This window comes from Bombina bombina, chromosome 5 (assembly GCF_027579735.1).
Source record: "Bombina bombina isolate aBomBom1 chromosome 5, aBomBom1.pri, whole genome shotgun sequence".
Classification (NCBI taxonomy): Eukaryota; Metazoa; Chordata; class Amphibia; order Anura; family Bombinatoridae; genus Bombina; species Bombina bombina.
The window spans coordinates 442,492,090-442,518,476 of NC_069503.1; the positions used below are offsets into that span (position 1 = coordinate 442,492,090).

The 26,387-nt window shown below is 39.3% G+C and overlaps 1 long non-coding RNA gene across 1 annotated transcript; it reads left to right on the forward strand.

The window, feature by feature from the left end:
- The first annotated feature begins 456 nt into the window (after window positions 1-456).
- Window positions 457-3,952, forward strand: LOC128659373 (uncharacterized). Its single transcript, XR_008402352.1, has 2 exons — window positions 457-858; window positions 2,809-3,952. It is a non-coding gene; the product is annotated as an uncharacterized LOC128659373 (long non-coding RNA).
- Window positions 3,953-26,387: the final 22,435 nt, after the last annotated feature.

Below are 26,387 nucleotides of genomic sequence, written 5' to 3' on the forward strand. Positions count from 1 at the left end.
TGAAAACATGTATTTTACTATTCATAGTGGGATATAATGTTTAAGAAATACTTGCTGTAACGCTGTTTGTCATTACCTGCATTCCTGGATTATATGAAGCAAATCTTCTTCTATTTGTATGTGTATATAAAATATATATATATATATATATATATATATATAAATAAAATCTGCTTCCCATTGTGTAGCACTGGACGGTAAACCCTACCCGAGTAATGGTTGCTAGTGTCTTGCCTTCATTTTAACACAAGGGACTTAAATGTTGGTGTATAAATCCCCTTTAATAAAAACAAATAATAATAATAAAAAAAAACCTTTCAATTTGAGCCCAGGAATTGGGAGGAGGGAGCATGGTCTTCTTGCTGTGTCACTAGACCTGGGGGGGGGGGGGGGGGTTGAAGCAAACTTGTTTATACTTTTTTTTTTTTTTTTTTTTTCTCTTTTGTGACCCACCAACCCCCCTTTAAGTTATCAAATCCTTCTCAACATAGATTCTTCCCACCCCTTCATTTCACAAGTGTTTTTTTTTTTTTTTCTTGGGGAGGGGATGGTGAAAAGTGGGAGTCTCCCAGATCTCTCACTGAGTGGTTTATTTTAAGCATTTTCAATGATTGTCCCGACTGCCAAGTATTTTCCAGCAGCAGGGGAGGGTGGCGTGGAGGCAGGGCACTGGCAGCAGGGAGCTGATACGATAATAAATAGACAGAACACGTGAAAGGCGAGGCTCAAAACAAACGTGTCCTGCTTGCTGCAGGGAGTAGTTTATGCCTCGTAAGTTCAACTTCATGTCTACGGATAGTGATCGTTAATTGCTGCAGTCAATCAATACGTGTGCACATCATAGCACTCTGGTTAAAGGTACATTTTTCAATATTTGTATAGCAGCTCTAGAAGCATAAACGGCATCATTGCTACCTTATAGCAGACATCGTATATTTATTTTTTTACAAACACACTATATTACACGTGCTTATTAATGTTCTTTATTTCCATATTCGTTCAATGTCCAGCTTGTGGGCGTGTGACCATTTGAATATAGTTATATCTATTGTAAATATTTTATTTATTTGAATTAACAGTATGGCAATGGGTAATCACATAACCAGCATATTAAGGAATCTGCATTCTAAAAGATGACCCAGTTACAGTCAGCATTTTTTTTTGAATTTTAGCTCAAGCCCATTCAGACAGCATGTTTGTGAGAGTGGTGTGTTCCTTACTGTGTATCTGTTATGTATAGTATAGGGTTCAATAAATGCACAGGTTTTTACATTTTACTTATAACGTTTTGGATTATTCTACATTGAGTTAAATATGCTCCTGCATTCTTGCTGGCTCCCACACTTGTAAATTTATCAAAACCTAAAAAAAATATTACAATGGGCTGAACACTTGTACTAATTTTGATTACCATCTTTCTTATGTTTCTTTCCTGTAGTATGTCTAGGTAATATGAATAATCAAAATTACTATGTACATAATTGCTGTCAGTGTTCTTTTCTATATGGTTAACCCATGCAAAGGGAGCTGCTTAGCATAAACTACCACTGATCCAATCAGAGGAGCTGATTACACAGTTGGGTTATGGGACTGGCCCTGCTGAATGGGTCAGCTGCAGTTATGGATCCGGACGTGCAGCACTCTGTGGCTTCCAAACGGTACTTTATACATTATGTTTAACCCCTTTTCGTGGGTTAAACATAGGGAGGTTCAGGGTTGCTTGTCTTAAAATTTATATGCGCTAGCAACTTAAAGCATTTCATTTTTTTATCCAACTATAATGGCCTTCAAGCTGTTCAGTGCCAGGGGTTGCAAAATGTTTGTACCACTGGAGGCCCAACTTTTGTATCAATTTCAGATTTCATTCATGAAAATAGTTTTTATATATTCAAAGGGGGAATGATGTACTATACTACATAGTATATCATATTTTTGTGTATATATTTTTCTTTAACCCTTTCACTTCTAAGATTTTTTTTTATTTACACCCCAGTGCTGTGCCAATTTTGAGCTTTGTTTTGCTACCTTCATTCAAACCCAATTTTAAGTCAAATTTCATTGAGTGACCCCCACAATATAATTATTATTATTATTATTATTATTATTATTCTCTAGACCTACTAGATTTTTTTTCCATACAATTTTAAATCCCATTGTGTCTTAACTTTATTTTTAAACTATCTCCTGTATAATACTGCTCCAAGACCACCACCATTTGAAAGAGCAGATGATTGGATGTTTGTAGTTGATAAAGGAACTGAGATTGACGGGTTTGAAAATCCTACCCCCACCGCTAGCTGCAAAGTAACTGTATGTATCCTGTTCAGCCCATTTGTGACATCGCCACGTGTGTACGTGGTGATGTCACCGGCACTCCAATGAAACCTGGGAGTGCCTCTCACTAGACCATGAACTACCCCCGGCCTGTAGTAAGGAGGATCAATGAAAATAGTGTTTGATTGGCGTTCTCCTTGCATGATGAGAAGAGCTCATCATGCGCCTACAGGTAGCCATGTGAATGACTAGAACACCTCATCATGTGCATCCAAGGGGGTTAAACTGTAAATGGGTTTTTTTATTTATTTATTTATTAAAATATGGTGCAATACACCTGAAGCTTCACTTTAAAAAAATAAATAAATATAAATTTTATATATCATGGATATCAAACATTTGCAAACATAACCGGTGTATATATACTAAAAAAAATCTTTGTTAAATGTGTGCCACAATTATTGGCACCCCTATGAATTCATATGAAAAAAATATATTTGACGTATATTCCCATTTATATTTTACTACACCTAGGTGACTAGGAACAGGCAATTGTTCAACCATGACTTCCTGTTTCACAGAGGTATCAATCTGAGGTAACACAAAGGCCTAATGCTTAATCATCACAATGTGTAATACCAAGGAATATAGTTGTGATGTGCTCCGAAAGGTTGTTGAGCTTCACAAAATTGAAAGTGACTATTAGATAATAACAAAAGCATTGAAAATGCCAATTTCCACCATCAGGACAATAATTCAGAAGTTAGTCAACTTGAAATGTTATGAATCAACCTGGAAAAGGATGCGTGTCTATATTGTCTCAACGCACTGTGAAGAGTGTGGTTCGAGTGGCCAAAATATCTCCAAAGATCACAGCTGGAGAATTGCAGAAGTTAGTTGCGTCTTGGGGTCAGTCTCCAAAACTACAATTCAATGTCTCCTACATCACCAAAAGTTGTTTGGAAGGGTTTCAAGAAAAGCGTCTTCAGTTTGCCAGACACTACTGGAACTTCAATTTGGTTTGGGCTCCATGGTCCAGATGATACCAAAATAGAGCCGTTTGGCTCACACAGATAGCCATATGGAAAAGTACCTCATAAAAATATGGTGGTGGCTCTTTAATGTTTTAGTGCTGTTTTTCTGTCAGAGGACCTGGACGTTTTGTTAGGATACATGGCATTGTGGATTCTATCAAATATCAACAGATATTAAATGAACACCTGACTGCCTCTGCCAGAAAGTTTAAAATAGGGCTTATATGGATTTGTTTCAGCATAACCATGATCCAAAACATGCATGATAATCAACACAAAAATGGTTTTACTAACCACAAAATCAAGGTCCCGCCATGGCCATTCCAGTCCCCCGACTTGAACCCAATAAAAAACCTGTGGGGTGAACTAAAAAGGACAGTTGACCTCGAAATTTGAAGGATCTGGAGAGATTCTGTATGGAGGAATGGTCTCTGATCCCTTGCCATGTATTCTCCAACCTTATCAGGCATTATAGGAGAAGACCCAGAGCTGTTATCTTGGCAAAGGGAGTTGGCACAGAAGTATTGTCTAAAAGGGTGCCAATTGTGACGGCACACTTTTTTTTTTATAAACCTGTGTTTGCTAGTGTTTGATATCTGCAAGAGTATTGATCAAAAGGTTAAATAAAGATTATTTTAACAGCCTTCTTTGCTCATATTTACCAAGGGTGCCAATATTGATGTAGAGCTGTGCGTTCTGTGGGGTTGTGTGTGGGTTTTTTTTTTTGTTCATTGTTCAGATGTAGAAAAATTGACCCTGTCATCAATGGGTTAAGCCACTTAGTGCTGTGTTGTGATGACTCCTAAATAACTCCATGGGCTTGAGCACTATTATCTATATTGCCCACATGAACTAGCACTCCCCTGTTGTGAAAAGCTAATAAAGCATCGGATAAGAGGCTGTCTTTAGTGGCTTTGAAACAGGCAGACAATTAGAGGGTTAAAGGTTATAAAGTACATTAATATAAAAATGTTAGTTGTGCAAAGCTGGGGAATGGGTAGTAAAAGGCATTTATCTATATTTTTAAACAATAACAATTTTTGTGTTGACTGTCCCTTTTAACCCCTTAATGACCGGACCATTTTTCAATTTTCTTACCCTTAATGACAATGGCTATTTTTACATTTCTGCAGTGTTTGTGTTTAGCTGTAATTTCCCTCTTACTCATTTACTGTACCCACACATATTATATACCGTTTTTCTCGCCATTAAATGGACTTTCTAAGGATACCATTATTTTCATCATATCTTATAATTTCCTATAAAAAAAAATATAAAATATGAGGAAAAAATTGAAAAAAAACACACTTTTTCTAACTTTGACCCCCAAAATCTGTTACACATCTACAATCACCAAAAAACACCTATGCTAAATAGTTTCTAAATTTTGTCCTGAGTTTAGAAATACCCAATGTTTACATGTTCTTTACTTTTTTTGCAAGTTATAGGCCATAAATACAAGTAGCACTTTGCTATTTCCAAACAACTTTTTTTCAAAATTAGCGCTAGTTACATTGGAACCCTGATATCTGTCAGGAATACCTGAATATCCCTTGACATGTATATATTTTTTTTTAGAAGACAACCCAAAGTATTGATCTAGGCCCATTTTGGTATATTTCATGCCACCATTTCACCGCCAAATGTCATCAAATAAAAAAAAAAGTTCACTTTTTCACAAATTTTGTCACAAACTTTAGGTTTCCCACTGAAATTATTTACAAACAGCTTCTGCAATTAAGGCACAAATGGTTGTAAATGCTTCTTTGGGATCCCCTTTGTTCAGAAATAGCAGACTTATATGGCTTTGGGGTTGCTTTTTGGTAAGTAGAAGGCCGCTAAATGCTGCTGCGCACCACACGTAAATTATGCCCAGCAGTTAAGGGGTTAAATTAGGTAGCTTGTAGGGAGCTTGCAGGGTTAATTTTAGCTTTAGGGTAGAGATCAGCCTCCCACCTGACACATCCCACCCCCTGATCCCGCCCAAACAGTTCTCTTCCCTCCCCCACCCCACAATTGTCCCCGCCATCTTAAGTACTGGCAGAAAGTCTGCCAGTACTAAATAAAAGGAGTTTTTCTTTTTTTTAATAAAAAAAAATAAAATGTTTTAGCTGTGATGGACTCCTGCCTTAGCCCCAACCTCCATGATCCCCCCCCCAGCTCTCTAACCCTCTCCCCTACCTAATTGCCGCCATCTTGGGTACTGGCAGCTGTCTGCCAGTACCCAATTTGCCCCCCAAAAAAGTGGTTTTTTTATTATTTTTTATTTCCATTTTAATTTTTTCTGTAGTGTAGCAGCCCCCCACAATACCCCAACCCCCTCCCCCTCCCAGATCCTCATATATTTATTATTACTTTCCCCCCCCCTCTTCCCACTCATTGGTGTCAGTGTGGGTAGGTAATCGCGCGCATGCGCGCGCACCCGCGCACGCGCATGCGCGCCCCCGCACGCTCCCGGCACCCGGCGTGCACATTGCACTAACAGGAGCCGGATGCCGGGTAGCGATGGGCCGCCCACCCGCCTCCCTGTTGCGCTCCCACCCACCAACGAACCGGCCGCATCGCTACCGGTGCAGAGAGGGCCACAGAGTGGCTCTCTCTGCATCGGATGTTTCTAAAGGGTATTGCAGGATGCCTCAATATCGAGGCATCACTGCAATACCCTGAGAGCTGCTGGAAGCGATTGCGATCGCTTCCAGCACTCTCTTAGACAAGTGACGTACCAGGTACGTCCATTGTCACTAACTGCAAGTTTTTGCAGGACGTACCTGGTACGTCACTTGTCATTAAGGGGTTAAAGGATATAGTAAAACAATATTACTATAAGCACAACCTTTTTCTCTTATTGCCAATATTGAAAAAGCCATTACCAGAATATTTTTTCTAAAAGTATATTTAAAAATACCCATCTAAGAGTTTGTTTTTTAAAACCGTCTTTCCCCATAAATACAATTTTTTTTTTTTTTTTTTTTTTTTATTTTTTATTTTTTTTTTTTTACATTTATTTAAACGAATAGTATTCTTGACATAGTGAGCATAGCTGTAAAGTTGGGTATTTTAATTTAAGAAAGACCCATGTGTTCTGATTTACACGTTGGTTACAAAATATGTATATGCATTCTTAATCCCATAGTCAACCTAGGCCAGAGCAGTCATACTATTTTTTTTTTTTTTTTTTTTTTTTTGACTGAACTAAAAATGTTTTTTCTCATAACTTTTGGGGTATAAGAGCCACTATACCCAAATTAACCCCATAGATGTGTATTTAAGGTACAACCTTGGAGTTATACAATTCCACAAGCATCCTTTGTAGATGGAATTATTTGTCACACACTTCTATTACACTTTTCTCACGTGCTCTTCTCTTATGCACACCCTCCAGACACTATTTCCTCCCATGCACTGTCCTACTCAAACACACACCGCTAGTCATTCCTCCTCATTTTTACATTTAATTAAATTTTTTAATTTCATCTTTTTTTTTTAATATAATTTTTTTTTTTTATTTACAGGATTTATCCAATGATGAGACATAAATTCCCTATGTTTTTTGATACACTTAGTAATCTTGGAAAAGCTTAATTTCCCATGTTCTTTGAAATCCCTTGTAAAGACTTTCTAGAATATTTCAGAATTTATAATTCACCCTAAGTGTTTAATTTTTAAGGTTAATATAATATTTGGAAGATTTTACATGATATATATTTTAATATCGGTTCTAGATGACAAGTGAATTAACAATCTCCATTACTTTTCGTTAAGTGAAAGTAAATTTTTCGAGTCCATATCAATGACATTGACTAATCTTATCTTGATCAACTCAGTCACTAACTTTAAAAAAATAAATTATTATTTTTTTTTTTTTTGAAGATATTTATATAATTATTCCTATACCATTTATAAGTGCTTCTTCCGCCCACACGCTCATTTCCTGGTTTTACTCCTTTGCACGTAAGTGGTCCCTCTCTCTTACGTGTGCCTCCGTGCGAGTTCATATTGCGCAAGACACACCCGCAGTGATACATATAGATGATGATTATTATAGGGATCAAATGGGTAGAGGGCCTTGCCAAGAGTTGCACTGTTGTAGTCAGCTCTTAAGAAGGTGATCTACAAACATCTGGACTCTTAGGCTTACATGCTAAGGGGGTTCAAGGGATAGCAATGGAGGAGTGGAACTGGTATAAAGTAAGGTTAGCATAGGTTGTAGGGTTGCACCGATACCAAGTATTTGCATGAGTACTTGTACTCGTGCAAATGCACCGATACCTCCAATTCCTACCCATAAGCCATCTTGTGGCATTTTTCAAACTGCATGTTCCCATTTCATTTTAAGCTGGAGTGGAGACTTAACTAAAAATTGTTCTGCCAATACAAATTGCTGTTATTTGTATTATTGTACATCAGAACAGTCATTCAGACAAACCCCTGAAGTACTGGGCAGTTAATAAACTGAGATTTAATGGCCCAAAAATATCTTTCTAACCCATGCAGTAGTGTGAAAAGTGATTAGCGTCAAACGTCCTTGTTAGCAGAAGCAGACTTATAGCTGAACATGCAGAGATGCTTCTGTTCCTTAATAAGAACTTTCCACTAACTTTTGAAAAAATATTCTAATTGCTAGATTGCCTGTTATACTACTAGTTCTCCTCTTGCACAATTATGCTCAAAACATACTGTACTCTGAAGAGCAACCTTAGCCAGGGCTGGACTGGGAATAAAAAGCAGCCCTGGAAAAATATGACGACCAGCCCTATTTTCTGTTGAGTCAGTAGAATGCAAATATCCCATTTTTCTCAAAGGGGATTACTGGGATACTCCTTCCTCAATATTATTTTCAGAATTAAATTATATTACTTTGTATTAAGTACAAATGTTAGATTGAGTTATATAGGCACCCTACAACCCTATTGCATCCATCCCCCCTTTAAATTGTAGCTTTCCAGCCCTAGCTGCTGCAGCTGTTATTTATTGTTGTTATTAACATGTTATTGTAATATTTTTATTTATAAACATGTTCTGTAAACTTTGACAACAAGCACATAAAACTGTTTATTTATTTCAAAATGTCTTTTGAGACACAGTTCATAATTATAAAGAAGGGATCTTAAATCATTACTCTAATTGTAATGTGCTAGGTAAACTGTCATGACATAAAAAAGTATCGGTAATTGGTATCTGTGAGTATTTGAAAAAAAGTATCGGTACTTGTACTCGATCTTAAAAAAAAAAAAAAAAAAAAGGTATCGGTGCAACCCTAATAGGTTGTATGCATCCCAGGAATAGTAGAGTCTTTAGGGAGTGCTTGAAGCTTTCAAAACTAGGGGAGAGTTGTGGAGCGAGGCAGAGAGTTCCACAAGATGGGAGCCAGTCTGGAGAAGTCCTGTAAACGGGAGTGCGATGAGGTAGGAAAGTAGGAGGTCATGAGCAGAGCGAAGGGGACGGGAGGGAGAGTATCTGGAGACAAGGTCTGAGATATAGGGGGGAGCAGTGCAGTTGAGGGCTTTTTATGTCAGAGTGAGAATTTTGTGTTTCATCCTAGAGGAAGGGATTGGTAGAGAGGTGCAGCAGATGAAGAGCTATGTGGCAGAGGCATTCATTATGGATTGTAAAGGAGCTAGGCGGTAGGTGGGGAGACCAGAGAAGACAGAGTTGCAGTAATCGAGGTGGGAAAGAATGAGAGAGTGGATTAAAATCCTAGTTGTGTCTGTTTGATATTTTTAAGGTGGAAGCGGCAGGCTTTAGCCAAGGACTGAATGTGAGGAGTGAAAGAAAGATCTGAGTCAAATGTGACCGAGACATCGGGCATGCGGGGTAGGGGTAATGATGGTGTTATAGAGAGATTGGGGGTGGAGATTTTTGAAAAAGGGGGGAAAATGAGGAGCTCAGTTTTGGAGAGATTTAGCTTGAGGTAGTGAGAGGACATCCAGAAAAAGATGTGAGAGACAGTGACACGAGTTAGCAAGGAAGGAAATAGGTCTGGTGCAGAGAAGTAAATTTAGGTGTCGTCGGCATACAAATGATATTGGAAACCATGGGACTTTATTAGGGAACCTATTAATGACGTGTAGATTGAGAAGAGAAGGGGACCGAGGACATAGCCTTGCGGTACTCCGACAGAAAGTGGTGATGGGGCAGAGGAGGCCCCAGAGAAGACTACTCTAACAGTACGGTTTGACGGGTAGGAAGAGAGTGTCAGGGTGCCAGGAGTCAGACTGAGACGAGAAGCGCAAAAATAATCACCCCTTTATTCATAGCAAAAAATAATAAAAAGTCCACAAGTCAAATAACAACAAGCCAGGAGTCAAAACCAGAGCTGGTAGTCAGACGAGCCAAGTCAGGAGCCAAAGCGAATAGTCAGACAACCCGGAATCAGGAACAAGGAAAACAGCAGAGTTGGGAACAAGCCAGGGATCAGGAACCAGGAAGGACGTCAGGCAGCCAGGTAATACACAGGAACTCTCACAAACAGGTCTGAGACAAGGCAAAGCATACTGAACAGAGGCCCTTTAAATAATAAGTGATGACATCACAATTCTGAGACTGCATCCTGTCTCACATGGATGATGCACACCAGTCTGGCCATAAAAGGAAGTGTAGGAAATGAGCAGCATCCCCTCACAATGCACCATAGTCAGGAAGAGTGGTGAGTAAAATGGCTGCCCGCAGCACATGGTGAACAGGGAAAAACCCTGACAGAGAGCCACGAAAGGGTTATGTCACATATGCCGAAGGATTGGAGGGTTTGGAGCAAAAGAGGGTGGTCAACAGTGTCAAAGGCTGCGGACAGATCAAGGAGGATAAGCAGAGAGAAGTGGCCTTTTGATTTTGCTGTAAGTAGGTCGTTGGTAACCTTAACAATAGCTGTATCTGTGGAGTAATGGGGACAAAATCCAGATTGCGGTGGGTCAAGAAGGGAGTTTAACGTAAGGAAATGGGATAGGTGTGCATATACTAGTTTTTCGAGAAGCTTTGAGGCAAGAGGGAGGAGGGAAATAGGACGGTAGTTGGATGGTGAGGTAGGATCAAGGGAAGGTTTTTTTTGAGGATAGGTGTGACCAGTGCATGTTTCAGCGATGAGGGAAATATACCGGTGCTGAGGGAGAGGTTGAAAATGTGTGTTAGTATAGGGGTAAGGGTAGCAGAGAGGGAGGGGAGTAGCTGTGAGGGGATAGGGTCAAGGGGACAGGTTGTGAGGTGAGAGCGCATAAGTGCCGAAACTTCTTCCTCAGTAACAGGGGAGAATGAGCTAAGTTTAAGGTTATGTGGGTTGTGGTTGAGTGAGAGCATTTGAGTGGGGGAGAGAATGGAATTATGTTGAGAGCTGATTTAATTTCTGATGGAGTCCATTTTATTAATGAAGTGGCTGGCAAAGTCTTGAGCTGACAGAAAAGTTGTATTATGAGGTGGGGGAGGGCGGAGGAGAGTATTGAAAGTGGAGAACAGAGGTTTTGGGTTTGAAGAAAGATTAGAGATAAGAGTAGATAAGTAGTGTTGCTTATGGAGATTAAGGGCAGAGTAGTAGGAGTTATAGATGAATTTGTAATGAATCAGCTGAACTCCGAGATTTTCTCCAGTGCCGTTCAGCAGTACGGGGACATCTGCGTGGGTACCGTGTCAAAGGAGTATGCCAGGGCTGAAGATGAGTGTGTGATTTCGGAGCAATGGTAAGAGGGGCGAGATTGTCAAGGACGGATATAAAGGTGGAATTATAGTGGCAGATTGTTCAGGGCAAGAAAATGAGAAGGATGAGAGGAGCGGTTTGAGGGAATTGGCAAGCTGTTGCTGATCTAATGACATCATGCTTCTGTGAAATTTGGTGTGAGGAGTAGGAGGGAGAGTTGTAGGGAGGGATGATATGTTGCAAGTAAGGAGGAAAGGGGGAGTTTGTGAAGTTTGAGAGAGTGCATCGATGGCTAAAGATCAGGTCAAGAGTGACCATCTTTGTGAGTGGGAGAATCAGTCCATTGTGACAGACCGAAAGAAGAAGTGAGTTGCAGATGAGGCAGTGAGATTGTCAAGGGGGATGTTGAAGTCGCCAAGAATGAGGGCAGGGGTGTCTGAGGAAAGGAAATAAGGTAGCCAGGCAGCCAAGTGATCTAGGAATTGAGTTGAGGAGCCAGGGAGTCGGTATATGACTGCAACACGTACAGAGAGGGGGGAGAATAAGCGAATCATGTGGATTTCGAATGAGAGAAGAGATGGGACGTATTTGTTGAAAGGTGCAACGAGAGGAAATTAAAATACCTATACCACCTCCTTTTCTATTACCAGACCTAGGAGTGTGGCTGAAGTGGAGATCCCCATGTGACAGAGCAGCAGTGGATGCTGTGTCTAGGGGAGAGAGCCAGGTTTCTATTAGGGCCAGAAGGTTGAGGGAGCGGGAGATGAAGTGAGCTTGATTCAATGAATCTTTCGATTCATTCTAGTGTATCGTTGCAGCGATCGTGTTAGGAGTAATAACTTTCTTTTTGCATTACTGGTAGAATTATTTTAATAAAAAAATGGTTTGGACTAAAGATGTCAGAGCTCAGGATCTGAAAACCAAGATGTATTAAATAGGGTTGCACCGATATCGGTACCGATACCAAGTATTTGCATGAGTACTTGTACTCGTGCAAATGTACCGATACTTAAACCTTCCACATCCTACCCATATGCTATCTTGTGGCGTTTTTTTCAAACTGCATGTTCCCATTTCATTTTAAACTGGAGTGGAGACTAAACTAAAAATTATTTACTACTGTTCTGCCAATACAAATTTCTGTTATTTGTATTATTGTAGGAGAGATCACTGTACCTCCTTCAGACAAACCCCTGAAGTACTGGGCAGTTAATAAACAGATTTCCAGCTCTGGCTAAAATGGCCCAAAAATATCTTTCTGCCCATGCAGTAGTGTGGAAAGTGAAAGACTGTTCAACTTAGAGCCGAACCTCCATACAAATGTCAGATTGATGTTATATAACAGCCCTACAACCCAATTGCATCACCCCTTTTAAATTTAATATTTTATTGTAATATATTTTTTATTTATAAACGTGTTCAGTGAACTTTGTGACAAATAAAACTGTTTTATTATTTCATAATGTCTTTTGAATTAGTCCTCTATAATTATAAAGAAGGAATCTTAAATAATTTTTATTATTACTGTATTGTGCTTGGTAAAATGTCACGACATTAAAAAAAAAAAAAGTATCGGCGAGTATTTGAAAACAAGTATCGGTACTTGTACTCGGTCATAAAAAAATGGTATCGGTGCAACCCTAGTATTAAAATATGTATTTTTAATGTCTTATAAAAATTAACTATGTTAAATTCAGTAACACTACTAGTGAATATATCACAATATAATATATATCTAAATACCCACAAAATAACAAGATATCACAATTGACCCAAACGATTAGAAATTATACTATCATAAATAAATGCGCATGCGTGTCTAAACAGGTCTAGATTAGAGTGAGACGCATGCGCATTTTGATTGGTAGGCGTAGAGTGAGTCAGTTGGGACGCCAGTGGGGACCAATCAGAACTTTATATAATGAGATTCGTCATTCAAAAACATATATTTTTTATTTTTTTTTTCTCGTCCAGGCAGAGTTACGGTGTAAACGGTAGGATTTGAAGTTTACTGAGTCGGATACAAAAAAACTATGAATGAAGGAAGGTCCACATAAATTTAGATATTTAAAATGCTGCATAGTGGTTATAGTGTAGTTAACTTATCCTTTACATTACACATGACACTTTTCAAAATGAGACATACTGATTGGTCAGAACATAAGCACTCTATACTATGATTTGGATCACAAAATCTTTATATTTGCCCACTAGCAAGTTTAACTCTGACGAAGTGCCGTATCGGCACAAAACATGTTGGATGAGGGTGAAATTTAGCAGGCTGATTTACTGGTTGTGATGTTACATGTTTGAAACCTATTATGGTATTTTGCTTGCATAACTAATAAAAGTTACTTTTTAACTTCTTCGGCCCATTGGCAGCTGGAAATCCTTCACTGTGTGATACTGTGTTTGGGCATTCCCTTACCTTTGCTCTTACTCTTTGTGGAATGCTGTGTTAAAGGGACATGATACCCAAATGTTGAAACACTTGAAAGTGATGCATCATAGCTGTAAAAATTACTGGGAATACTTGCCAAAGAACTGGATTTAAAGATTTGTGTTATGGTGGTGTGTGTGTGCTTTTTTTTTTTTATTTTTAAAGGCAATTTCCATTCGATTATCAGTAGTTTTCTAAACCAGTAGGGAAAAAAGGAGGTAATGTCCCATATTTCTTAAATGCACATGTTCCCTATGGTTAACATGTCTCAAAACTGTGCATCATGTTATAGGACTGGGCAAATAATGCGGCTAGATTTAGATTTTGGCGATGGTCGTCGAAAAGCAGCGTTAAGGGGTCCTAACGCGGCTTTTTACCGCCCGCTGGTATTTAGAGTCAGGCAGGAAAGAGTCTACCGCTCACTTCCTTTCCGCGACTCCAGGCTACCGCAGATCCCCTTACGTCAATTGCGTATCCTATCTCCTACCGCCAAAAAAAAAGTCTGTAGTTAAGAGCTTTATGGGCTAACGCCGGAACATAAAGCTCCTAACAACTACTGTGCTACAAAGTACACTAACACCCATAAACTACCTATGTACCCCTAAACCGAGCCACCCCCACATCGCCAACCCTCTAATAAAATTTTTTTAACCCCTAATCTGCCGACTGGACACCGCCGCCACCTACATTATAGCTATGAACCCCTAACATCGCCGACAACTATATTATATTACCCCCTAATCTGCCCCCCCCACGTCACTGCTACCTTACCTACACGTATTAACCCCTAATCTGTCGACTGGACCTCGCCACCACTATAATAAATGTATTAACCCATAAACCGCCACACCTACCGCCTCGCAAACACTATAATACTTTTTATTAACCCCTAATCTGCCCTCTAACATCGCTGCCACCTACCTACAATTATTAACCCCTAATCTCCCGCCCGCAACGTTGCTGCTACTATAATAAAGTTATTAACTCCTAAACCGAAGTCTAACCCTAACACCCCCCCTAACTTAAATATAATTTAAATTAAACAAAATATTCCTATAATTAAATAAATTATTCCTATTTAAAACTAAATACTTACCTATAAAATAAACCCTAATATAGCTACAATATAACTAATAATTACATTGTAGCTATTTTAGGGTTTATTTATTTTACAGGCAACTTTGTATTTATTTTAACTAGGTACAATAGCTATTAAATAGTTAATAACTATTTAATAGCTACCTAGTTAAAATAAGTACAAAATTACCTGTAAAATAAATCCTAACCTAAGTTACAATTAAACCTAACACTACACTATCAATAAATTAATTAAATAAATTACCTACAATTAGCTAAACTAAAATACAATTAAATAAACTATTCTATAATACAATAAAAACAAACACTAAATTACAAAAAATAAAAAATTACAAGAAGTTTAAACTGAATTACGCCTAATCTAAGCCCCCTAATAAAATAAAAAATCCCCCCCAAAATAAAAAAAATGCCCTACCCTATTCTAAATTACAAAAGTAATCAGCTCTTTTACCAGCCCTTAAAAGGGCTTTTTGCGGGGCATTGCCCCTAAGTAATCGGCTCTTTTACCTGTAAAAAAAAAAAAAAAAAAAAAAAAAAAAAAAAAATACAACCCCCCCAACATTAAAACCCACCACCCAAACCCCACTTAAAAAAAAAACTAATGCTAATCCCCTGAAAATCTCCCTACCTTGAGTCGTCTTCACCCAGCCAGGCAGAAATCTTCATCCAAGGTGCGCAGAGTATGTCCTTCATCCGGTAGAAGTCTTCATCCAGGCGGAGCCATCCTCTTCATCCGGAGTCTTCAAACACGACGGTACCTTTTTTTTTTTTTAAGGGACGTCATCCAAGATGGCGTCCCTTCAATTCCGATTGGCTGATAGGATTCTATCAGCCAATCAGAATTAAAGTAGGAAAAATCTGGCTGATTCAATCAGCCAATCAGATTGAAGTTCAATCCGATTGGCTGATCCAATCAGCCAATCGTATTGAGCTCGCATTCTATTGGCTGTTCCAATCAGCCAATAGAATGCGAGCTCAATACGATTGGCGGATTGCATCAGCCAATCAGATTTTTCCTACCTTAATTCCGATTGGATCCTATCAGCCAATCGGAATTGAAGGGACGCCATCTTGGATGATGTCTCTTAAAGGAACCTTCATTCGTCGTTCAGTCGTCGGTTGAAGAGGATGGCTCCGCGTCGGTTCCTTTTGAAGATGGCTCCGCTCCGGATGGATGAAGATTGAAGACGCCGCCTGGATGAAGACTTCTACCGGATGAAAGACCTCTTCTGCGCACCTTGGATGAAGATTTCGGCCCGGTTGGGTGAAGACTGCTCAAGGTAGGATGATTTTCAGGGGGTTAGCATTAGTTTTTTGTTTTTTTTAAGGGGGGTTTGGGTGGGTTAGAGTAGGGGTATGTGGATGGTGGGTTTTAATGTTGGGGGGGGGGGGGGGTTGTATTTTTTTTAATATTTTTTTTATTTTTTTTTTACAGGTAAGAGCTGATTACTTTGGGGCAGTACCCCGCAAAAAGCCTTTTTAAGGGCTGGTAAAAGAGCTGATTACTTTTGTAATTTAGAATAGGGTAGGGCATTTTTTTTTTATTTTGGGGGAATTTTTTATTTTATTAGGGGGCTTAGATTAGGTGTAATTAGTTTAAACTCCTTGTAAATTTTTTTTTTTTTTGTATTATAGAATAGTTTTATTTAATTGTATTTTAGTTTAGCTAATTGTAGTTAATTTATTTAATAGTGTAGTGTTAGGTGTAATTTGTAACTTGGGCTACGATTTATTTTACAGGTAATTTTGTACTTATTTTAACTAGGTAGCTATTAAATAGTTATTAACTATTTAATAGCTATTGTACCTAGTTAAAATAAATGCAAAGCTGCCTGTAAAATGAATATAAATCCTAAAATAGCTACAATGTAATTATTAATTATATTGTAGCTATATTAGGGTTTTATTTTATAGGTAAGTATTTAGTTTTAAATAGGAATAATTTAATTATAGGAATATTATTTCGTTAAATTTAAGTTAGGGGGGTGTTAGGGTTAGACTTTGGTTTAGGGGTTAATAACTTTATTATAGTAGCGGCGACGTTGCGGTCAGGAGATTAGGGGTTAATAATTGTAGGTAGGTGGCGATGTTAGGGAAGGCAGATTAGGGGTTAATAAAATTTATTATAGTGTTTGCGAGGCGGGAGAGCGGCGGTTTAGGGGTTAATACATTTAGGGCTAGATTTATTAAGCCCCTACGGCAGCAAGTTCTCTCAAGAACTTGCTCGCCGTCATTTATCAAGCAGCGGTCACCAGACCGCTGCTTCCTTAGCCTCTTCACCATCTCTAATCTGGCGAAATTCAATCTCCTCGGTCTAGTCAGACCGAAGAGATTGACAGCTCCTGCCCATGCGTGATTGGCTGTGCGCGGGCAGGGGGTGGGATTGCACGCGAGCGTAAAATTGCGCTAGTGTGCAATGCCGAATACCTGCGGGTATTTTCGCCCGCCACGCGCCCCTGTACGCCTCGGCTTTAATAAATCTAGCCTTTATTATAGTGGCGGCGAGGTCCGGTCGGCAGATTAGGGGTTAATAAGTGTAGGTAAGGTAGCGGCGACGTTGGGGGGGGGGGGGGGCAGATTAGTGGGTAATATAGGTGTTGACGATGTTAGGGCCAGCAGATTAGGGGTTGATAGGGATAATGTAGGTTGCGGCGGTGTCCGGAGCGGCAGATTAGGGGTTAATAATATAATGCAGGTGTCAGCGATAGCGGAGGCAGCAGATTAGGGTTAAGTGAAAGCTTAGGGGTGTTTAGACTCGGGGTTCATGTTGGGGTGTTAGGTGTAGACTTAGAGTGTTTGCCCATAGGAAACAATGGGGCTGCGCTAGGAGCTGAGCGCTGCTTTTTTGCAGGTGTTAAGTTTTTTTTCCACCCAGCTCAGCCTCATTGTATCCTATGGGGATATCGTGCACAAGCACGTTTTTCCAGCTTACCGCTACAGTAGGCAACGCTGTTATTGAGAGTTGAAGGGAAGGTAAATTATGCTCAACGCTCCCTTTTCTTAGCCTAACGCAGCCACTCAGACAACTCTAAATACCAGCGTTGTCTTAAGGGTGCGCTGGAAAAAAAAAAGCAGCGTTAGCTACGCGGGTCTTTACCGACAAAACTCTAAATCTAGGCGATGGCATTTTCATGACCAATCTAAAATAACTTAAAGTAAACACTTCAAAGGGACAGTTTACCCAACCCCTCCCCCCACTTTTTTAAATTTGTGCCCAATGATCAATTTTCACCTACTGGAGAGAATTAAATTGTTTACAAGTAGACAGTTTACCCTTATTTCTGCATTTGGAATAGCTGATTTATCCTGTGGTATCTCCAGCTATACTGAATTTCTGGACAGTAAACTTTTTTTTTTCCCTTAATGTGTTTCCAATTTCTTTTACCAGCTGCAGAGTGTAAAAGCAAAAGATTTGTGTTTTAAGGTTTGCGTATATCAAATAGCTGATTTTGTGTTTTGAGGCCACAAGCTAATAATATGGGTTGAGCTTGTAGATATAATCTCATCACTTTATCACATTGTGTACATATACATGATTATTTGTTATATCTGTCAGTAAACCAATCGCCAATACTTTGAGAGAGCAATGGAAACTTAACATTTTATTACCTTATCTCTTCTTTAACCCACTGGGATTGTAATTTCTTCTTCTGTTGGCTGTGTTTACACAGCTTGTCCTTAAAGGGACATGAAGCCCAAATTTTTTTCTTTCATGATTCAGATGGAGAATACAATTTTAAACAAATTTCTAATTTGTTTAATTATCTTGGTATCATTTGATGAAGGAGCAGCAATACGCCTCCCCCTTGAGTGATCACTTCCGGTTTTGCTCCACGTGGAGCCTGGCAGTATAGCAGAGCATCGGGAGCGATCAGACACACTTCTGATTCTCTGCTTGTGTGCTAAGTGCCTCGGTGTGTCGAAGCACTTAGTTAGGATATAAAATAAAAAATAAAAAACGGACAAAATAAATAAATAAAAAGCCTCTATATAGCCCCCTCCCACGAGGTTTCCAAAATTGTGATGCCCAGTGCATCATGTGGCCTCTGGGGGTGTCCCTAGCCTGCCTCATCATAGGGGCAAGCTAGGGTCACCAAATCTGAGCCTTCCCACACAAACATTTTTTTTTATAATAATCTCCCATTTGTCTGATCAAGTCAATATTTGTAAATATTGACTCTGATCAGTGTGTATCTCCCTCCCTCTCCTCACTTGCAATTTTGTTGGAGAGAGAGACCTGTGTTTAGAAGAGATATTTATTTATTTGATATTTTAAAAATCCAAAGGCTCTTTTTAGAGCCATTAACCCCCTAGCTTGCCAGTGATGACTATTAATCACTGGTAGTATCATAGCTGCACTTTTTTTGCTCACACTGCATTTTTTTAGGGGTTAATTTTTGTTTTAATGTTTTTTAAAAACCCAAAGGCTCTTTTCAAAGCCATTTAGGTAATTTAATTTAGCTTGCCAGTGATCGCTATAAATCACTGGCAGTAGCATAGCTGTACTCTTTTGCTGTCTGCATTTTTTAGGGGTTCATTTTTTGTTATTTTTTAAAAACCCAAAGGTTTAATTTTAATTTAAATTTAAAATTTTTAAATGTAAATTTTTTTTAGTACATTTTTTTTCTGTGACCGATACAAAAATGTCACAGAAAAGATATAGTGCTGAGGAGGTGTATGTTATTCTTGCGTCAGTCGGATACCTCTGTCTGACTCAGACCCCAATTTTGACCCTGCCATATGCTCAGATACATCATTAGATGCAGTCTCAACTGATAGTGATGTATCTGTGGCTGCCAGCCCCCCTGCCAGAAGGAGGCGTGTTGCTGCCATTGCCGCTGAAGAGTGGGTAACGCCTCATCTCCAGAGGCCAGATATCCCACCCTTCACAGCAAATGCTGGCATAAATTCAAATGTGGCAGGTTTTAGCCCCCAACAGTTTCTGGAGGTGTTTCTGGGCGATGATGTATTAGGGAACATTGTTGCCCAAACTAATTTATATGCCCATCAGTAACGTGCTGCAAAGCCTGAAACATATTTGGCAAAGCAGCAATGGGCCCCCATCAGTGTGCCAAAACGTAAAAAATTCTGGGCATGGACTATGCTGATGGGCATCATAAAGAAACCCTCTGTTCGCTCCTACTGGAGCAGTAGCTCCATCTGCTCTACCCCCATTTTCTCTCAGAGTATGTCAAGGCAGAGGTATGAAATGATTCTGCATTTCATGCACTTCAGCAACAACAGCCTATGCCCCCCTAGGGAGCACCCCCAATTTGATAGGCTGTATAAAATCTGCCCTCTGATTACCCACTTTTCTGCTAGGTTTGCAGAGGCTTATACACCTGGAAGGAATATATGCATGGATGAATCCCTGATGAAGTATAAGGGAAGTCTGGGATTCAAGCAGTATATTCCTTCCAAGCGCTCCAGGTATGGGGTAAAGGTGTATAAGCTCTGTAAAAGCGAGACTGGGTATTCTCAGGCCTTCCGGGTGTATGAGGGAAAGGATAGCCACCTTGACCCTCCAGGTTGCCCAGAACATATGGGAACCACTGGCAAGATTGTCTGGGACCTGATATTACCCCTAATGAACAAAGGGTATCACTTGTACTTAGACAATTTTTATACAAGTGTCCTTTTGTTCAAGCTACTGTATTGCTTTGATACAGTAACTTGCGGTACAATTAAAAAGAACCACACAATTTTCCCAGGACAACTTGTACACACCTGGCTACGAAGGGGGGAGACCTCAGCTCTGTGCCAAGAGGAGCTGTTGGCACTTAAGGACAGAGACGACAAGGATGTATACCTTCTTACCACCATCCACACAGAGAGGACGGTGGCGATCTCTGTACGTGGCAGAGCTGAGATCATAAGGAAGCCAGTGTGTATCAAGTCTTATAACCGGCATATGGGTGGGGTTGATCTGGCATATCAGCTGCTGCAGCCCTACCTAATTATGCGGAAGACAAGGGCCTGGTACAAAAAGGTTGCAATTTACCTAATGCAGATTGCAACCCAAAACGCTTTTTTGTTCAAAAAAGCTAACCCCGGAATGAAACCGACTTTTTACAGTTTCATCTCCAGATCATTTCGGGGACTTTGTACCATGATGCACCTGCTCCCCGGGCGGTGATGGGAGAGAGCAGAGTTGGGGCTACTCATTTTATTTTTAAAATACCCCCCCTACTGCCGCAAAGCAGAGACCACAAAAAATGCAGTTTGTACCAAGAGGGGGCAGAGAAGGGACACTGTATATCACTGTCCTGATTGCCCTGGACAGCCTGGACTCTGCATTGGGGACTGCTTCAAGCGGTACCATACAATGATCAATTTTTAAAAAAATAAATTAATTTTGCTGTTGGTTTTTTTTTTTGGTTATGTTTTACTGTTTGATTTTTTTGTTGTTGTTGTGCCAGATTTTTATATTTCACTAATACTTTCTCCCCCCCCCCCCCCCAAAACCCCTGTCAAACCTATGCATGGGGGACATAGGTGTTCTCAGGGTGCCTTGCAGAAAACAACCTGAAGTATTTTTTTGCACTAACTTACAACAGTCTCTCCATGATCATAGTCAAAAAGCAGTGTGTGTGTGTAAAAATTAAAATTGAAAAATTACCACCATACACTTTCTCCAATTTTTTTTTGGCTAAAATGGTTGCTTCAAATGCATCAAAGCACACCATATACAATACTTTGGTATGTCAACATTTAAAAAAAAAAAAAAAAAAAAAAAAAAAAAAATACACTTTCATGGCAATAAATAAATAAAACTGGGGTATATGCGATAGGCCCCAAAGTTATGATAGGCCTATCACTTTTAATAACTAAAATCACAAGTCCTAAAATTGTAACATAACCTTCCCAAAATCCTGGCAAACCTATGCATGGGGGGCATAGGTGTACTCGGGGTTCCTTGCAGAAAACAACCTGAAGTATTTTTTTGCAATAACTTACCACAGTCTCTCCTTAATCATAGTCAAAAAGCAATGTGTGTGTAAAAATGAAAATTGAAAAATTACCACCATACATTTTCTCCAATTTTTTTTGCCTAAAACGGTTGCTTCAAATGCATCAAAGCACACCATAAACAATACCTTGGGGTGTCAACTTTTCACATATATGCACATTCATGGAAACAAATAAATTGGGGTATGTTAAAAGACCCCCTAAAAGACAATAGACAAAGAAAATATGTTAAATGTGAAAAAAAATCACTAACGCATGTCGGACATTTGGCATTGCACCCCCCCAAACAAGCTAAGCAACCTATGCATAGGTGGTATCACTGTACTCAGGAGATGTTGGTGAACACATATTAGGGTCTTCCTTGGCAGTAACCCATAACAGGAGCTGAGAATCCATGCCTAAAGTACAATGTGTGTGAAAAATAACACAAAAAAAATGACTGCCCAGTTTGACAAAGACTAGTGGTTGAATTAGTGCATGGAAAGTGTTAAAATACCAGCATTTGAAATACCCTAGGGTGTGTACTTTTCAAAAATATATGGTTTGATGTGGGTAAATTACATTGGCCAGCTTCAGATATGTCCTACATGGGTGGTATCACTGTACTCAGGAGATGTTGTTGAATACATATTGAGCTGTTTTTTGGCAGAAACACAACGGGAAATGAGAATCTATGCCTAAAGTACAATGTGTGTGAAAAATAACACAAAAAAATTACTACCAAATGTTTGACAAAGACTGGTGGTTGAATTAGTACATGGAAAGTGTTAAAATACCAGCATTTGAAATACCCTAGGGTGTCTACTTTTCAAAAATATATGGTTTGTTGAGGGTAAATTACATTGGCCAGCTTTAGAAATGTCCCAAATAGGACATGGGTGCATGATGACAGATGTAAAAATTCCAAGTTGGAATACTTGAATGTGCCCACTAAAAATAAGGCCTTTTAGCCACCACACCTAACGCACCTATACATGGGTGGTATCACTGTACTTGGGAGATGCTGCTAAAGACATATTGGGGTGTTATTTGGCAGTAACCCTTAACGTTCTCAGTAAATGTATTCTTGAATTGCTATTTTGTCAAAATCCCCACTTTTTTTTCTTCAAACTTTGGCATAGATTGGTGGTAAAATAGTTGCATGGAAAGAGTCCAAATACCCCATGTTTAATACCTTTAGGTTGTCTTCTTTTTAAAAAAAAAAAAATAATATATATATATATATATATATATATATATATATATAGTTATTCAGGGATTTCTGACAGATATTAGTGTTCCAACGTAACTATCGTTAATTTTGAAAAAAATGGTTTGGAAATAGCAAAGTGCTACTTGTACTTATTGTAACCTTTGGGTATTTCTAAACTCAGGACAAAATGTAGAAACTATTTAGCATGGGAGTTTTTTGGTAGTTGTAGAAGTGTAGGAGATTTTGAGGGTCAAAGTTAGAAAAAGTGTGTTACATTTTTTCCCCCCCTCATATTTTATAAAAAAAATTTTGTAGTAAATTATAAGATATGATGAAAACAATGGTATCATCAGAAAGTCCATTTAATGGCGAGAAAAACAGTATATGATATGTGTGGAGACAGTAAATGAGTAAGAGGAAAATTACAGCTAAACACAAACACCGCAGAAATGTAAAAATAGCCTTAGGTCCCAAACGGAGAGAAAATGGAAAAGTTCTGCGGTCATTAAGGGGTTAATATAACAGTGTTGGTTATGCAAAACTGGGGAATGGGTAATAAAGGGATTATGTATCTTTTAAAACGATAACAATTCTATTGTAGACTGTCCCTTTAAGTCCAGGCAATTGACAATGTAAACGCAACCAGCAAAATAAATTACTCTCCTGGTGGTGTGTAGAACCGATAACTAATAAATGATGACTATCCGTTGTTCTCTCTAAGATAAGGAAGCAAGTGTGTGTGTATACAAAGTGATAACATAATGAGAGAGAAAGTTCAACACGTAATAGACTGTGGTTTCAAAGCACAAAACCAGCAATTTCATATGCACAAACCTTAAAGGGACAGTACACTGTAAAATTGTTTTTATATTGTATTTTCAGTGACTTGTTATACCAGCTGCAGAGTATAAAATGTTTGAAATTGCATTTTCAGGTTTTTTTTGTGTATATGAAGTAGCTGGTTTTGTGCTTTTAAACCACAGCCTATTACAATGGGTTGAGCTTCAGGTAATATCAAATCTCATGTTATCACTTGGTGTATACACACTTCCTTATCTTATAATTTTTCTGAAAGACTAAAGCTCAATACATAGAGAGAATAATAGAAAATTATCATGTTATTACTTGACTATCCTGCACCCTACATGAAGTGTCCATTTCTTCTGCTGGCTGTGTTTGTCTATTCAATAGCTGAGACTCAGTATCAAAACTTTCAGTATAGGTTGGGATACCACAGGCTAAATCAGCCATTTTAAAGGCCAAAATAAGCTTAAAGGAGTTACTTGTAAACTATTTAATACACTTCAGCAGGTAAAATGGATCATTGGGAACACTTTAAATAGATTTTTTTTGGGGGGTGAACTATCCCTTTAAAATGCAATTTCTCATACATTCTATACTCTGCAGAAAGGACCACTCAATGCTGTAGAATTGCATAACAAGTGCATAATAAAGACAATGATTTAAAGGGACAGTAAACACCAGAATTTTTGTTTTTTAAAAAAGTAGATAATCCCTTTATTACCCATTCCCCAATTTTGCATAACCAACACAGTTATAATAATATGCTTTTTACCTCTGTGATTACCTTGTATCTATGCCTCTGCAAACTGCCCCCTTATTTCAGGTCTTTTGACAGACATGCATTTTTAGCCAATCCGTGCTTGCTCTTAGGAGCTTCACATGCCAGAGCTCAATGTTATATATATGAAACACATGAACTAACGCCCTCTAGTGGTGAAAAACGGTCAATGCTTTCCGATTAGAGGCAGTCTTCAAGGTCTAAGAAATTAGCACATGAACCTCCTAGATTTAGCTTTCAGCTAAGAATACCAACGCCTAGATTTAGAGTTTTGTCGGTAACGACCCGCGTAGCTAACACTGGCTTTTTTCCCCCCGCACCTTTTAAATACCGCTGGTATTTAGAGTTCACAGAATGGCTGCGTTAGGCTCCAAAAAGGGAGCGTAGAGCATAATTTACCGCCACTGCAACTCTCAATACCAGCGGTGCTTACGGACACGGCCAGCTTCAAAAACGTGCTCGTGCACGATTCCCCCATAGGAAACAATGGGGCAGTTTGAGCTGAAAAAAAACCTAACACCTGCAAAAAAGCAGCGTTAAGCTTCTAACGCAGCCCCATTGTTTCCTATGGGGAAACACTTTCTATGTCTGCACCTAACACTCTAACATGTACCCCGAGTCTAAACACCCCTAACCTTTCACTTATTAACCCCTAATCTGCCACCCTCGCTATCGCTGACCCCTGCATATTATTATTAACCCCTAATCTGCCGCTCTGTACACCGCCGCAACCTACGTTATCCCTATGTACCCCTAATCTGCTGCCCCTAACACCGCCGACCCCTATATTATATTTATTAACCCCTAATCTGCCGCCACCAACGTCACCTCCACCTACCTACAATAATTAACCCCTAATCTGCCGACCGGACCTCACCGCTACTATAATAAATGTATTAACCCCTAAAGCTAAGTCTAACCCTAACCCCCCCTAAGTTAAATATAATTTAAATCGAACGAAATAAATTAACTCTTATTAAATAAATTATTCCTATTTAAAGCTAAATACTTACCTGTAAAATAAACCCTAACCTAAGTTACAATTAAACCTAACACTACACTATCAATAAATTAATTGAATACAATACCTACAAATAAATACAATTAAATAAACTAACTAAAGTACAAAAAATAAAAAAAAATATTTACAAACATTAGAAAAATATTACAACAATTTTAAACTAATTACACCTACTCTAAGCCCCCTAATAAAATAACAAAGACCCCCAAAATAAAAAAATGCCCTATCCTATTCTAAAATTAAAATAGAAAAGCTCTTTTACCTTACCAGCCCTGAAAAGGTCCTTTTTCGGGGCATGCCCCAAAGAATTCAGCTCTTTTGCCTGTAAAAAAAAAACATACAATACCCCCCCACCAACATTACAACCCACCACCCACATACCCCTAATCTAACCCAAACCCCCCTTAAATAAACCGAACACTAAGCCCCTGAAGATCTCCCTACCTTATCTTCACCACACTGGGTTCACCGATCGGTCCAGAAGAGCCTCCGATGTCTTGATCCAAGCCCAAGCGGGGGGCTGAAGATCTCCATGATCCGGCTGAAGTCTTCATCCAAGCGGGGGGCTGAAGATCTCCATGATCCGGCTGAAGTCTTCTATCAAGCGGCATCTTCAATCTTCTTTCTTCCGGATCCATGTTCATCCCGCCGACGCGGAACATCCATCTTCACCGATGACTTCCCGACGAATGACTGTTCCTTTAAAGGACGTCATCCAAGATGGCGTACCTCAAATTCCAATTGGCTGATAGGATTCTATCAGCCAATCGGAATTAAGGTAGGAAAAATCTGATTGGCTGATTTCATCGTTCAATCCGATTGGCTGATAGAATCCTATCAGCCAATTGGAATTCGAGGGACGCCATCTTGGATGACGTCCCTTAAAGGAACCGTCATTCGTCGGGAAGTCATCGGTGAAGATGGATGTTCCGCGTCGGCGGGATGAACATGGATCCGGAAGAAAGAAGATTGAAGATGCCGCTTGATAGAAGACTTCAGCCGGATCATGGACCTCTTCAGCCCCCCGCTTGGGCTTGGATCAAGACATCGGAGGCTCTTCTGGACCGATCGGTGAACCCGGTGTGGTGAAGACAAGGTAGGGAGATCTTCAGGGGCTTAGTGTTAGGTTTATTTAGGGGTATGTGGGTGGTGG